Source organism: Camelus ferus, chromosome X (genome assembly GCF_009834535.1).
Source record: "Camelus ferus isolate YT-003-E chromosome X, BCGSAC_Cfer_1.0, whole genome shotgun sequence".
NCBI classification, from domain to species: domain Eukaryota; kingdom Metazoa; phylum Chordata; class Mammalia; order Artiodactyla; family Camelidae; genus Camelus; species Camelus ferus.
In genome coordinates, this window is record NC_045732.1 from 60,691,242 (window position 1) to 60,705,495 (window position 14,254).

A 14,254-nucleotide genomic window follows, 5' to 3' on the forward strand; every position below is an offset into this window, starting at 1 on the left:
ATTTCATATGATGTGTTGTGCCGCCCAAATTCATATGCTGAAGCCCTAACTCCCACTGTAACGTTATTTGGAGATGGAGCCCTTGGGACGTCATTGGGTTTAGATGAGGTCATGAGGCTGGGACCCTTGTGATGGGATTAGTGCCCCTATAGGAAAAGATACCAAAGAGCTTGCCTCCTCCCTCTCTCTTTGCCATGTAAGGACACAGTGAGAAGACTGCCATCTATAAGCCAGGAAGAGAGTCTTACCAGACACTGACCATACTGGCACCTTGATTGATGTCTGGCCTCCACAACTGTGAGAAAATAAATTTCTGTTGCTTAAGCCACTCAGTATATGGTATTTTGATATGGCAGCTTGAGCTTACTTAGACAGGGAGACCCGATTAAAAGTCACTTAAAAAAGAACCTAGGACTTTTAGTGTACTAAAAGACTGACTGACATTAAAATGTGATCTGGCCGACAAGAAGCAAATGCTGAGTTAGCCTGCTGTAATGAAAGTGTCGATTCCCCTAAGAGAACAACAGCAATAGGTAATAATGTTTCTTTACTCTGGTGAACCAACTTCGCCAATGTTATGTTAAATTCAGGGAACTGCATTTTAAGGTGGAATGTTACAGAACAATATCCAAAAGAGGATGGCCAACATTATAAGAGGAGGTGGGGTAAAAAATAAAGCAGGACCTAATGAAGACTGGATATGAGGTCCATCATGTTGTACAATAAAAGGGGGACAGAATCTACATTGTTGTCTGGACAAATGTACACATAAGTCCTACTGGAAATATGGCCTGTAGTTATGGGTTTTCCCCTCAATAAAATGATTTTTATCACTTTAGGCAAGAGAAGGCGATACACCATACAATCTCCAAGGTCCATTCTAATCTCATTTTTATGTGCTCCTATAAATGTGCTCCTGCATGTGGGAGTGAGCTTCTGAGCTGGATTACCTACCTGTTGGGGATACTGTAGAGAACTTTCTCACAGGGGGTTAGACCTTGGACTGTAAAATCTCTAAAGTCTCACACATTTAATCACATACTTAACAGTATGGGATTCTGAGTCCAACACCCTGTAAGAACATGTTAAAGTGAATGAACACTTTCAGCGCAAGAAAACTGCTATCAAATTATAGTGGTCCATCCAATATATAATTACCGTTGTTGAAGCTTTGGTACCCAACACAAAGGAAGGAAAGAATGAGCCCTCTGAAGAAAAAAAAAATTGCCATGACATTTCTAGCGTTCTGTTTCAGAGTCTGTGCCATCCTACTAGGACACTTGTCTAGGCTGAGACCGAGGGGGAGAAGCAGAGCTGAAAATTGCATAGTTAAAGACATCTTCCACAGTATTTGGGGTTCAAACTGCTATTTCATTGGCTGTAAATCACCAAGCTGAACTGTAATGGCTCTGACCAACAAAAAGAACCTGGGACTTGGGGCATATACTTTGGGTTCAAATCTCAGATTTAGTAATTACTAGTAATGTAAATTCCAAGCAAATTTAATCTCCATCATTATTAAGATTTAAAAAAAAACAATAATCAGTGCTATTAATTGATCATTATTATGTTCCAGGTTACAATTCATTATTTCACTAATCTGCATAAAAACCCTATGAGGTAGGTATAATGGTCCATACTTTACACGTGTTTACACAGTTATACAGCCAGTAAGCTGTACAGCTAATTTATAGGCTTATTTGACTCTAACATCTATATTTTTAGGCCATTATAACACCTGGCTTCCTGAGCCTTATTTTCTTTTTTTTTTAATTGAAGTACAGTCAGTTACTGAGTCTTATTTTCCTCATTAGTGTAATGAGGAAAGTCTTTTGACATGGCATGGTGAAGCTACAATTACAGTTGTCCCTTGAACAACATGGGGATAAGGAGTGCCAACCCCCCATACAGTCAAAACTCCGTGTGTGTAGCTTACAGTTGGCCGTCAGGATACACGGTTCCTCCATATCCGCATTTCCACATCCTCAGATTCAAACGATTGCAGTGGTGTAGGACTGTAGTATTCAGGACACTGAAAAAAATCCATGTATTAGTGGACGCTCGCAGTTCAAACCTGTGTTGTTCAGGGTTAACTGTAACTTAAAATACCTAACATACATTAATGGTTCCATAGATCACAGCTTTTATTATCAACCCTACCCTTAACTACCTAACACTTCTAGGCACAAATTAAAGAGTTAGGCAGTGAGACTCTTCATTCAAGAAAATCCATGCTTGGCTGTTTCCATAGGAGCCATCTTTAGGGATGGAGAATTTACCCAAAATTTAATGTCCCAGTGGATAAGAAAAATGACTAACAAGATACCAAAGTAATAAAACATTACTTTTGCCTACCACACTTTCCCACACTGACACAGATTATTTGTGTGTGTGTGTGTGTATGTGTGTGTGTGTGCTGTACACATACTCACATTCTAGCGCTGGAAAGGGTGCATAGAAAAGACACTGCTGGGACTAGGTTTAAATCAAAGGATGTTTCTGAAGGGCAACAAGGCTTCACATATCAAAAGCCTTAAAATCGTCCATACCCTTAACCCAGTAATATTTCTTCCAAAAATGTATCCTGAGAAAGTAATCATTTGTGGACAAAAATTTATGTACATGAACTTCATTGCAGCATTATTTATAATGCTGATAAATTGAATACAACCTAAATCTCCAACAATAAGAGAGCTGCAAAATAAAGTATGGTCACGAAACATTATGCAGCTGTCAAAAACATGTTTGCCTATGCCACGGGAAAATCTGTACAGTTATTTGTACTCTTAAATAAAAATACCAGGACACAAACCTACATAGACAATAATCCCAATTTTTCTTAAAATGCTCTATGTATACACACACACACACACACAAACATACACGTAGAAAAAAATTTGGAAAGAAGTAAACCAAAGTGTTAATAATGATTATCTCATAATGGTGGCATTATTCTTTAATATTCTCACTTACCTTTTTTGTTATTTTAAAAATGAGTCAACTTGCAGTTACCAACAACACTAGCAAAATCATGAATGGGGTCTTAATGTCCCAAATTAACAGCTGAAATATACAGGAAATCATCTGAATGTTGCTAACCTACCCTGAATATGTCTGATATCGGGATATTGGACCTCATTGTGATCTTCCAATATATCAAATCACTTTCCTTTCCAAAGGGAGATAAATGATGACCTGAAGAAAAAAATCTCTTGCCTCATTTTTTCAAGAGGTCACCTGATCTTGTGTCTTGCCTTGGGGTAACAACTAAACATCATTGTGGGCAGTGGTACTTCTCTTTTTGAATACCTTTATTGATAAGCCTACACATTAACAAACCTTTAAAGGCAAAAAGCCAACCAATTTTCAAGCCTAATTCTCTACTAAGTGTATGTGTGTGTGTGTGTGTGTGTGTGTGTGTGTGTGTGTGTGTGTGTCTTGCGTGCACACATAAGGAGAAAGATAAGTCAGCATCTCTATATTTGATCAATTTTCATGACAGGAAACAGTACAATTCAAACAAAACTCAGGTAGAGCAAAAAAAGAAAAGTATTCTGTTTTATGGTCAGTCTATGAGGTTAAGAGTCAGAGACAGGAGACTGGACCAAATACACCGTAATTATCTTGATGTCAAAGCAATCTCTGAAATTTCAGATACGTAGAGTTCTTTTTTAAACAGCTCTCTATTGGAAAAATGATACTCACTATTTTCATTACTCTTTTGGTATTTTTCAAGCTTTCTTTTTGAAAATATGAACTCTTCCCCAAGGAATTGAGAAATTCTGTGACTAGCAACCTAAATTCCATTATTCTAAATCTATAGCTAATTTGTCATTTGGTTTAGCAGTAGACAATTTAAAAGAGCAATGTTTAATGTCAATATCCAGGATGTGAAATCCAATATGAATTGGCTAATACATTTTGAATTGACTGGCTCATTGATTAGCAGCCACTTTATGAGCACAGGCACTGTTATGTTTATGTAAGTTATTGTATTTAAGTTAAATGGAATGAGAGTTTCTGTTTTCCATTTCACAAATTTCTGCAAGAACCCATAGCTTCCCAGATATATGCCAATTTCATATTCTCCTTCTGTGACTAGAAGCTATATAAATTCATACACACTTTTGGCAGTAAAATCCTTGGCATGTATAGAAATAAAATGAGATAAATTCATACGCTAAATGTTAGCAGATTCTCTCTTCCCTGATGCCTACTAAGGGTCTTTCATCCAATCTCTGCTCCCAGGACCCAAGTTGTTCGGAACAGCAATACAAGCTTTTGGATTGAAGTTCTAAATTCCAAGCCTTTATAGATTCCCAAGTTAAGAAGGAGCGCTGACAATTTAAATTTCACATTTGTTTTATTGTTGATATAAAACTAACGGACACTCAAGAATTAATTGGACCTCAAAATCCAAATCTATGTAATTTGAAATATTAACCATTACTGGTACATATGTAGACAGCTGAATTTGATAACTGGGAGCAAATTAAAATTTCCCCTTTAACTCTCTGCTCTGCTTTGTTGAATCAACTTGGGTGAATCAACTTGGGTGAATTAACAACGAATGAGAATAGATATGAAACGTGAATTGTATTAGATATTTCTATTTATCCTGAAAATGTATGCAGGCTCAATTTGAGGAAATGAGAATAGATCTTACAGAATTTTTAATAGCGAATCATTATTTTTAGAAGTATTAATAGGAGAAACAGGGAAGGAAATAATTTGCCCAGGGCTTTCACAACGGGTAGTATCAGAACTCTGGTTAAAATCACAGCTATTAAGATCTGGGTGTCAGAAGCCAGCAGGGCTGAGAAGCACAAAGCCAATGCAGATAATTATAGATGCGTCAATGACCCAGTCTCTTTCCAAACCTTTGCTATAGCTTACTCTGTCATAAGGAACTAGGGTTCTTCCTGAGAGAGCTCTGGGCTGTTCACGGATAACAGGGCATACATGAATAAATAAGACTCACCCTGACAAACTATTATAATCCATAACTGAGAACAGATTTTTCCTTCCCTGTTCAAAGGAGGAAGAGGAAAGGAGAAATCACTGATGAGGGAAGACCTAACTTTTCCTAGTTAAAAGACCACAATGTAATACACATGCCTATCTGCACGATGGGATGTAGGAAAAACAAGTACAATGAACTAGAAATCAGGATTTAGTTCAGGTTTTTTACAATCTGTGAGACCATGGGCAAGTCACTCGATCTCCTTGGACCTTAATGTCTCTAAAATAGAGGATTTCCCCTAGATCCAGGGGTCCCAAGTTCAAATGCCTAAAAGGGGCAGGCAAACAATGTAAATCAGATCACGTAAATGTCTTCTGTGAGAAAAGAAAGCCTGAGCAAGAGGGAGGACTACAGCAATTGATGCCCTGCATTAGACTCAGATGAACAATAGAGTGGTGGGAGGTGAGGTAAACTGGAGAGCCCTAGTTTCTTTTAAAGAGAACATGAAAACGAATATATGTATGTATATGCATGACATTACATGTACATGCATGGGACATTATGCTGTACACCAGAAATTGACACAGTGTAACTGACTATACTTCAATTAAAAAAAATTAATTAATTAAAATAAAAAAGAAAGAGAACAGCCACCACTGAGATCACTTCTCTAACAGATTGTTGCTTTGAGAGAATACAAGTCCCATTCTGCCAAACCTTCCGATTCTTCAAAAAAACTGGATTATCCAGATTTGTATGCAAACCCTCCCACTTTGTTTTTAACAGTAGCAACTAATTTATAACACTGTGCAGGGCAGACAAAACATACCTTGAATTGGATCTGTCCTACAGACAGCCAGTTTGCAAAGTTTTGCTGAGATAACCTGTAAAACGCTACTGTGACATTAAGATCCACTTAAGAGTTATTTTAAAATTCAAGCCTTGGTTTCTACCAATGCCATTTCTCCATCTAATCTCTGCTCCTTAGCTATACCCCAACCTTTCCCACTCGCCTTTCTTCTGGTGATCACTGTCCTTGGTACCACCATAGTCTCTGCTTTTCCAGCCCGCCCTCATCCACTAACACTTGAAAAGACCCAATCCTGCCTTCCATTCATGGCCTTCCAGTCATGGCCCTCGCACTCGTGTAACATAACCATACTGCTCCATCAAACCCTACCCGTTATGGCCAGGTTTTTAAAAACCTTGAATTAGTCAATTTGTACCCTGACTATGTGACATATTCACCTATGTGAATATGTGTGTGACTTTAAATGGAGGGAGCAACTTACTCTTCCATGGGAATATTTCCAGACAAGTGAAACTTCAATGGTAGTTATCTTAGTCAATTTAGGCTGCTATAACGAAAATGCCACAAACTGGGTGGCTTTATAAACAACAAAATTTTACTTCTCACAGTTGTACAGTCTGGAAGTCCAAGATCAGGGTGCCAGCATCCTCTGGTGAGGGCCCTCTTCTGTATGCAGATTTCTCATTATATCCTCATACAGTGAAAGGGGGAAACAGCTCTCAGGGGCCTGTTTTATAAGGGCATTCATTGCATTCGTAAGGGCTCTGCGCTGATGATCTAAGCGTCACCAAAAGGCTCCATCTCCTAATAGCATCATATTGGGCATTAGCATTTCAACATATAAATTTTAGAGGGACACAAACACCCAGAACATAGCAGTAGGCTCACATCACCAGTATCTTCAGATAACAGCTTTAATTTATGTTTCAGCTGAATATGTACTCTTCTAACGAATGAGTCAGCAAACAAACTAAATCTGGTTGCAGAAAGTGTTCTTCAGGGTTTTTCACGATACTAAAGCATAATTCTTTAGGGATAATTAACATTTTAAATGAGGTCTTGTCACATCTTCACTGACAATTTCATAGTATTATAAATCTGCCAGGTCAGCATTTTGGTTTTTTTTTCATTTTTTTTTTCAGTTTTTAATTGAAGTTATATTAAGTGAAGTAAGTCAGAAAAAGAAAGATAAATACCATATGATATCACTTATATGTGGAATCTAAAGAAATGAAACGAATGAACTTATTTACAAAGCAGAAAGAGATTCACAGCATTCTCTTAATACATATTAGTTCAGTCATTGCTTCACCAATAAAATATTAACCACTGAAAGACTAAGACTACTCTTTTAAGCTCTATGAACTGAAAGAGCATTCTTATTTATTGTTACATAGAGGCCTAACTGGATGAAATTTGGCTTTGAAATTAAATTCCAATTCAGAGCAGACATTATTGCAGAGAGGTGGAAAAAACAACCTTGGTGCTAAACAAGAATTCCTTTTAACTTGGGCAAGTCATTTAATTTCTGAGCCTTGGTTTCCTCTTCTGTAAGATGAGTGGGGTCGTTATAGTATCTGACATTGGACTGATTGAGGATCAAAGGTGGTCATATTTTTCACAGTGTTTTCATATAGGAAGCATTGTATAAAGGCCCTCATGTACAATCTGATATCAACCAGGCCTAACTGAAATAATAGACTATATTAGGAAAAATATAATCCTAATAGACTATATTGGGGGAAAATGTATATAGGGAGATGAGACTCATATATCATAGGGGAGAATAAGAAGCCAAAGACAAGATTCCAACTTCAGTGTTATTCAAGAGCCTCCTGTTCCTTAAAAGTAAAGCCTTCCAGGCTCACTAGCCTTCTCTCTGTTCAGTGAAAGTTCTAAGCCCCTTCCCACCACAGGTCCTTTGCACCTGCTAATCCTGCCTGCAACACTCAGCCTTGACTCCATCCCCTAGCACCTTAGCCTCATGATTCCCCACTTTCCTTCACATCTCAGCTTACATGATCTTGTCCATGGGTATTTCCCCTGGACTCCCAGTCTTAGACCCTTCTATTAAATTTTCTCAGAGCACCCTGCATTTTTGTCTTCACTTAATTTATCAAAGTATGTAACTATATATATATTTTTTGAGGTTAAAAAGTGTCTGTCTCCCCCTTGAAACTGTAACCTCCATGATGCCAGGGACTGTGTCTCTATTCCAGCACCTAGCAGAGTGCCTGATATAATTCTCTTATGCAATACTTACTGAATGAATGACAGAATGTCAATGTAAAAATTAATTTTAAAATAGCCCTAGAAGAGGTAATCAACTTGATTTAAGTTCACACTAAGATCTAAATAACTGCAGTCTTTCTTTCCTGAAAGCACATTTGGATGGCTGGGGAGAGAGCAAAGGAAAGTGGGTGACCAAGTGGAGGAGGAGAGGGTAAAGACTGAACACAATGTAAGTTTGCTCTCTGTCCCAACAGGCTAGGGCCACCAGCCTGCCCTGATTGATTGAGCTGCTAAGAGGGGCCACCATTTCCAAGGTGTCATCCTTTCATTTGTAAATCTATTTCAGGTGAGCACACAAAGCTGCCACTAAAGCCTGAGAATTCAAGATTTGAAGATTTGTTTTCCTGAAACTGTCAGCTAAATGGCTCCACGTTTCTCTTCCAAAGCTTATAAACTGACAAGACTGACAAGCTTGCTGTCTTCCATCTTTGAAATGGACATATCTCACTGGGAAAAGTGTACTGAGTATGTTTACATGGGTGACACTTTCTTTTTTTTAAAACTGAAATAAGTAGACATCAACGAGTTCATATTGACAGATTCTCTCCCTAAACTCCAAGCACACAGTGGACCTCTCCGGCACAGTGATCACCCACTCAGTCACTCAAGGATGGGGTGTGGGGGTGAGGCGTGTAGCATCCTCTTCTATGATTCATGCTGGCAAAAAGCTGATTGCTTTCTCACAGAGGGGTTGATGTTTTCAAAGTTTCTAAGTTTTAAAGAAACATACTTGTTATAGAACTGGACTATTATTAAAAAGTGAAACTGTCACATAGAAAACAAACTTATAGGTACCAGGGGGAAGGCGGTGGGAAGGGATAAACTAGGAGTTTGGGATTTGCTGATACTAACTACTATACATAAAACAGATCAACAACACGGTCCTATTGTATAACACAAGGAACTATATCCAATATCTTGCAGTAACTTACAATGAAAAAATATGAAAATGAATATATGTATATATATATATATGCATGACTGAAACTTTATGCTGTACATCAGAAATTTGCACAACATTGTAAACTGACTATACTTCAATTAAAAAAATTTTTAAAAAGTAAAACTGTCAACTGCTGAGAGAGACTGGGAGGGAGGTGGGTGGTCTTTGGGTTTAGGGACTAACAAGTATTGAATGTTTACAATACTTCTGGCTCTTTATAGAGACCACCATCTCATTCAACTTCCAAAACTGCCCTAGAGATAGATACCATTATTTCCATTTTGTAGTTTGAAAATATACAGCTCATTGAGTTTGCCTACCTGATGTCACACAGCCAGTTAAGTAGCAGAGACAGCATTCAAACCCAGGTGTGCTGGCTCTAAAACTCAGGTACTTTTCACTGTATCACACTACATCTTAGATGGATGTACAATGGAGCATTATACCCATAAAGACGGAGACAGTGTCAATCACGCCACCAGGCTAACTTTTTCTAAAACACTTCTGTTCTTCTCATTTCACAGCAATATTCAATTTGGAATTCTCCTACAATTTTCTTTTGATTTTAATCCCATGACAAATGTAGATGCAGAGGGAGCATCAAAGTATCAAGGAAAACAGAACTGAAAGACTGCTTGGGATGAGGACTATATGTTGTTCATCATAGAGTTCCCAAAGCCACGCATAAGTCCTGACTCATTAGAGAGGCTCAATAACATTTGAGTGAGGAAAGAAAAGATCTGGCAGCTTATCAAGGACTTACCTTAGTGATGGAAACATCTGGATACTTATTTGCTGAGAGAGATCTCATCGCACTGCTGGTTGTATAAACTCTACATCCACCCAGGAATGACCGGATCATGACTTACTCCCGACCCAAACAGATAGTGATAATGAAATCAATGCTTGGGCCAGAAAACTTAGGGAATGGCAAGGGTATTATGTCTCTCATTCCTAACTTCTTAGGAAGGATACATATCATTATTTGATCACCCAGGTAGGCATTTAATAAGTACCTATAAGCACCAGGCACTATGCTAGTCACTGAAAATACAAAGATGAATGAACCTTGAATGCTACTTTCAGAGAACTCACAACCTAGTTGGGAAAACAGACACATAAGCATTATGGTTTTACAAGAAATATCGCAAAGAGTAATGGTGGATGTAAACTGGTTATTTTAGAAACTCAGAGGAAGGGTACCTGACCAACTGTAGTATAAAGGGAAACATCCTGGAGGGGCTGACACTAGAACTGAATTTAGATGAATGTCTAGCATTTAGCCACGCAAGGCATAGATTTGGAAGTAATCACCATACAGGTGGGAATTTAAATGGTGAAAATAGATGAGAATGCCAATGTAAAACTTACAGAGTAAGAATAACTCTGGGGCTAAAATATAAGTCTAGACAATATCGACATTCAGGGGCTCAGAAAGAGAGATCAAAGGGAAACAGAGCAGAAGCAGTCAGAGGCAGGAGAACTAGTAAGAGTATATGGCCACTTGAATGTTCACAGTACCTTTACTTGTAATAGCCCAAAACTGGAAACAACTTGAATGCTCCACAGCTACTGAATGGGTAAACAAACTAAGGTACATCCATACAATGGAATACTACACAGCTATAAAAAGGGATGAACTATTGATACACCAAATGACATCAAGGAATCTCAAAAACGTCATGCTAGGTGAAAGACACCACACATAAAAGAGTAAATACTCTACAATTTCTTTTATATGAAATATTTTAAAGGAACATCTGATCTATAGTGATCTATAAAAGCAGATCAGCAGCTGGCTGGGGAGGGAGAGAGGACTGACTGAAAAGGGGCAAGAGGGAACTTTGGGGAATGAAAGAAATATTCTATATCTTGATTATGGTGGTAATACAGGAGGGTGCATGTTTGTCATACTCAGAGAGTAGTACAATGTTCACAAATGAGGGCATTTTACTCTAAGACAATTATATCCCAATAAGGTTTATTTTTAAAACCCTGTACTGTCACAGAAACCAAGGAAGTATATCACAATAAAGGTGTTAAATGTGTAACTTCTCAGAAACCAAGAGTTTTGATATTTCAGGATGGGGAGCTTGATCAACAATATTAAATGCAAGATTGGTATCCAGTAAGACACAAACTAGGGGTGGGAGGCAGTACCCACTGGTATTTAGCAGATAACTGGTAATATGTATAAGAGCTATTTGATGGAACATGGAGATAAAAGCTAGATTGCTGTCAGTTACAGAGTGAATGTGAAGTTAGAAAATGGAGATACTGAATGTATACTACCCATCTGAAAAATTCAGATAGAAAACTGAATAGTAGCAACAGAGATCAAGGAAGGGTTGACTAATATTTGTTTTGGAAGAAACTTTACTATGTTTATAGACTGAGAGGAAGATGTAAAGGGCAACATTGAAGGTCTGACTGGAGCTGAGTATTACACCAGCCATAATGATCATCAGGTGTACTGATCCCAACATGCACTCATAAAATGAGTTTTTGGTTTATTTCAGCAGTGCACCATGCCCCCACATATAAGTATGGATGAGAAGTATTTTAAAATAAATTCATCATTGTCATTTTACTGAATAGGTCCTACAGAAGCATAAGAGAAAGAATTTGAGCGTGTTGTTAAAAGGATAATTTCAACACTGGGTCCAGGTTGAACACAGAAGAAAAAAACCCAAAGGAAATTGATAAACTAAGACAAAGTGGAAAAGTCAAAGGAGCCAGAAGGCCTAATTAGGTTATAAAAAGGAAGGGGAGTCTTGGTAGGTAATTTTCAAGAGAATTGGAAGTTACAGAAAATTGTGGTTAGAGAAAAGAACATTGAAATTTAAAGATTTCACAGGTAGTGAAGATCTGATTGATGGTGAGTAGCTGAAGTAGAATAGAGGTGAAGGTCATTGAATTTGAGGAAGCAAAAATCTTAGAGGGAAAATGTTCCTCATATATAACACATGCTCAATAAATGATTGTCAAATACATGAATGGAGTGATGGTATAATGATGGATTCTGCATGAGAATGATGGGTATTCACTGGGGAAAGATTCCTGGAAGAGGCAGACCCTGAAATAAGAATTAAGAAAGTGGAGTTATTATGACTAAAATAATATGATTAGCTGGTTTTGTCATTCACAAGATATTGACGGTGGTGAGTCATGTGCCATAGCCTTCCTGTTTTCAGTTAAAGTTCCCAGAAAAGCATGTGATTGAGCAAGGTAAAAAAAGGCAGTAGGGAAAATTTGGAGTGAGAACAAAGAGAAGCAATTTTAGTGGCATTACTCAGGCACACCCAATTTAAAGAGTTACACTAATTATAAATATATGTGCATACTATATATTGAGAGATTCTATGTATCTGATTCATTTAATCTTCACAACCTTGTAAGATGGGCACTATTATTATTTCCATCTTACAGACAAAGAAAAAAGCTTAGAGATATTAACTACCCCAGTATTGCATAGTTTATAAGTGGCAGAATTGGGCTGCAAACTAGGATGGTTCAAATTCTTTAGTGCTTCTCATGTGAACATTTCCTTGTCTCTCCTGGGTTTTGTGAGTAATATACCCTTGCTGCTTCCCATATCCAATAGAGTATAGTTATTTACTTGAATTTCAGTTGAAGCAAAAGATTTAGCTTTGTTCTGTAGTCCAACAGCTGGATTATCTTAACTGTACCAAGTCCATAACTAAAAACTCAGAGCTAGCAAGTGAGGAGCTGCATGGTTCTGTTAAATACTGACATTATGATTCTTACCTCACCAAAATCACATCTGTGAATATTATATGAGAAAATACATTAATTTTACAATTGAAAAACAAAAGAATTAATAAATGAATAACTAAATTGGAAGGACCAATTCTTTGAAAACCACGAACTACCAAAAGTCAACTAAGATAAAATAGACTACCTGAATGTCCTATAACCACTAAAAAAATTGAACTTGGAATTTAGAAGCTCCCAAAATAGGAAATCTCCAGGCCCAAATAGTTTCACAGGAGAATTCCAACAAATATTTAAAGAAACACTGACACCATTGTACACAATCTCTTCAAGAAAACAGATGAGGCAGGAACACTTCCCAACGCATCCTTTAAGACCAGTAGTATCCTGATACCAAAGCCAGACAAAATGGTACAAGAAAACTACAGACTGATATTTCTCATGTTTAGATGCAAGAATCCTCAACAAAATACTTGCACACTGAATCCTGCACCATATGAAAAGGATTATACACCGTGACCAAGTGGGATTCATCCCAGGTTTGCAAGAATGGTTCAACAAAAGAAAGTCTATTAATATAATATACCATATCAAAAGAATATATGAAATAAACACACTCATCTCATTCAGAAAAATCTTGTATCAAAACCCAATACCCTTTTATGATAAAAAAAAAATGTTCAGTAAACTAGGAATAGAGGGGAACTTCTTCAACCTGATATAGAGTATCTAAAAACCCTACAGGTAACATTGTAATAGTCGAAGACTGAAGGCTTTCTTCTGAGATCAGGAACAAGTCAAGGATGTCCTTGTTATTCCACAGAATACTGGGAGTTCAAGCCACTGCAATAAGGAAATTAAAAAAAAAAATAAAAAAGCATACAGATTATAAAGGAAGAAATAAAACTTTCCCTATTTGTAAATGACAAGAAAATCCCAAGGAATCTACACATCAAACAACAACAGAAAAAAACCTCTGAGAACTAAAATGTTAGCCCACAAGATATATCAACTCACACAAATCAACTGATTTACTGTATACTAGCACTGAACATGTGGAAACTAAAATTAAAATCGCAATATGATTTACAATTACTTCAAAGGGAATGACAAAATAAAAAATAGGTATAAATTTAACAAAACATATACAGGATCTGCATGTTGAAACTTAGAAAATCCTGATAAAAGAAATTAAAGAAGTCCTAAAGGAAAGGAGAGGCATGCTATGTTCATGGATTGGAAGGCTCAACACAGTAAAGTCAGTTTTCCCGAAACTGACCCACAGATTTTTAATGCAATCACTATCAAAATCTCAGCATATTTTTGTAGACACAGACAAGATTTTTCTGAAATTCATATGGAAGGGCATAGTCCCTAGAAAGCTAAAACAATCTGGAGAAAAGAAGAATCATGTGGGATATTAAGGTCTAATATTTATCTACAGTATTCAAAACAGTGTGCTATTGGTGGAGAGATAAACACATACATCAAATGAACAAAACAGAGAACA

The 14,254-nt window shown here is 37.2% G+C and overlaps 1 long non-coding RNA gene across 2 annotated transcripts in view; it reads right to left on the reverse strand.

Moving 5' to 3' along the window:
* Positions 1–14,254, reverse strand: part of LOC116661992 — a 287,826-nt gene that overhangs the window by 146,059 nt on the left and 127,513 nt on the right. The window contains exon 3 of one of the 2 annotated variants that reach the window (XR_004317958.1): positions 1,937–2,032. This is a non-coding gene — a long non-coding RNA (uncharacterized LOC116661992). Of the gene's footprint in view, positions 1–1,887; positions 2,033–14,254 lie in introns of those variants that run through there. The other variant, XR_004317957.1, reaches the window with a different exon arrangement.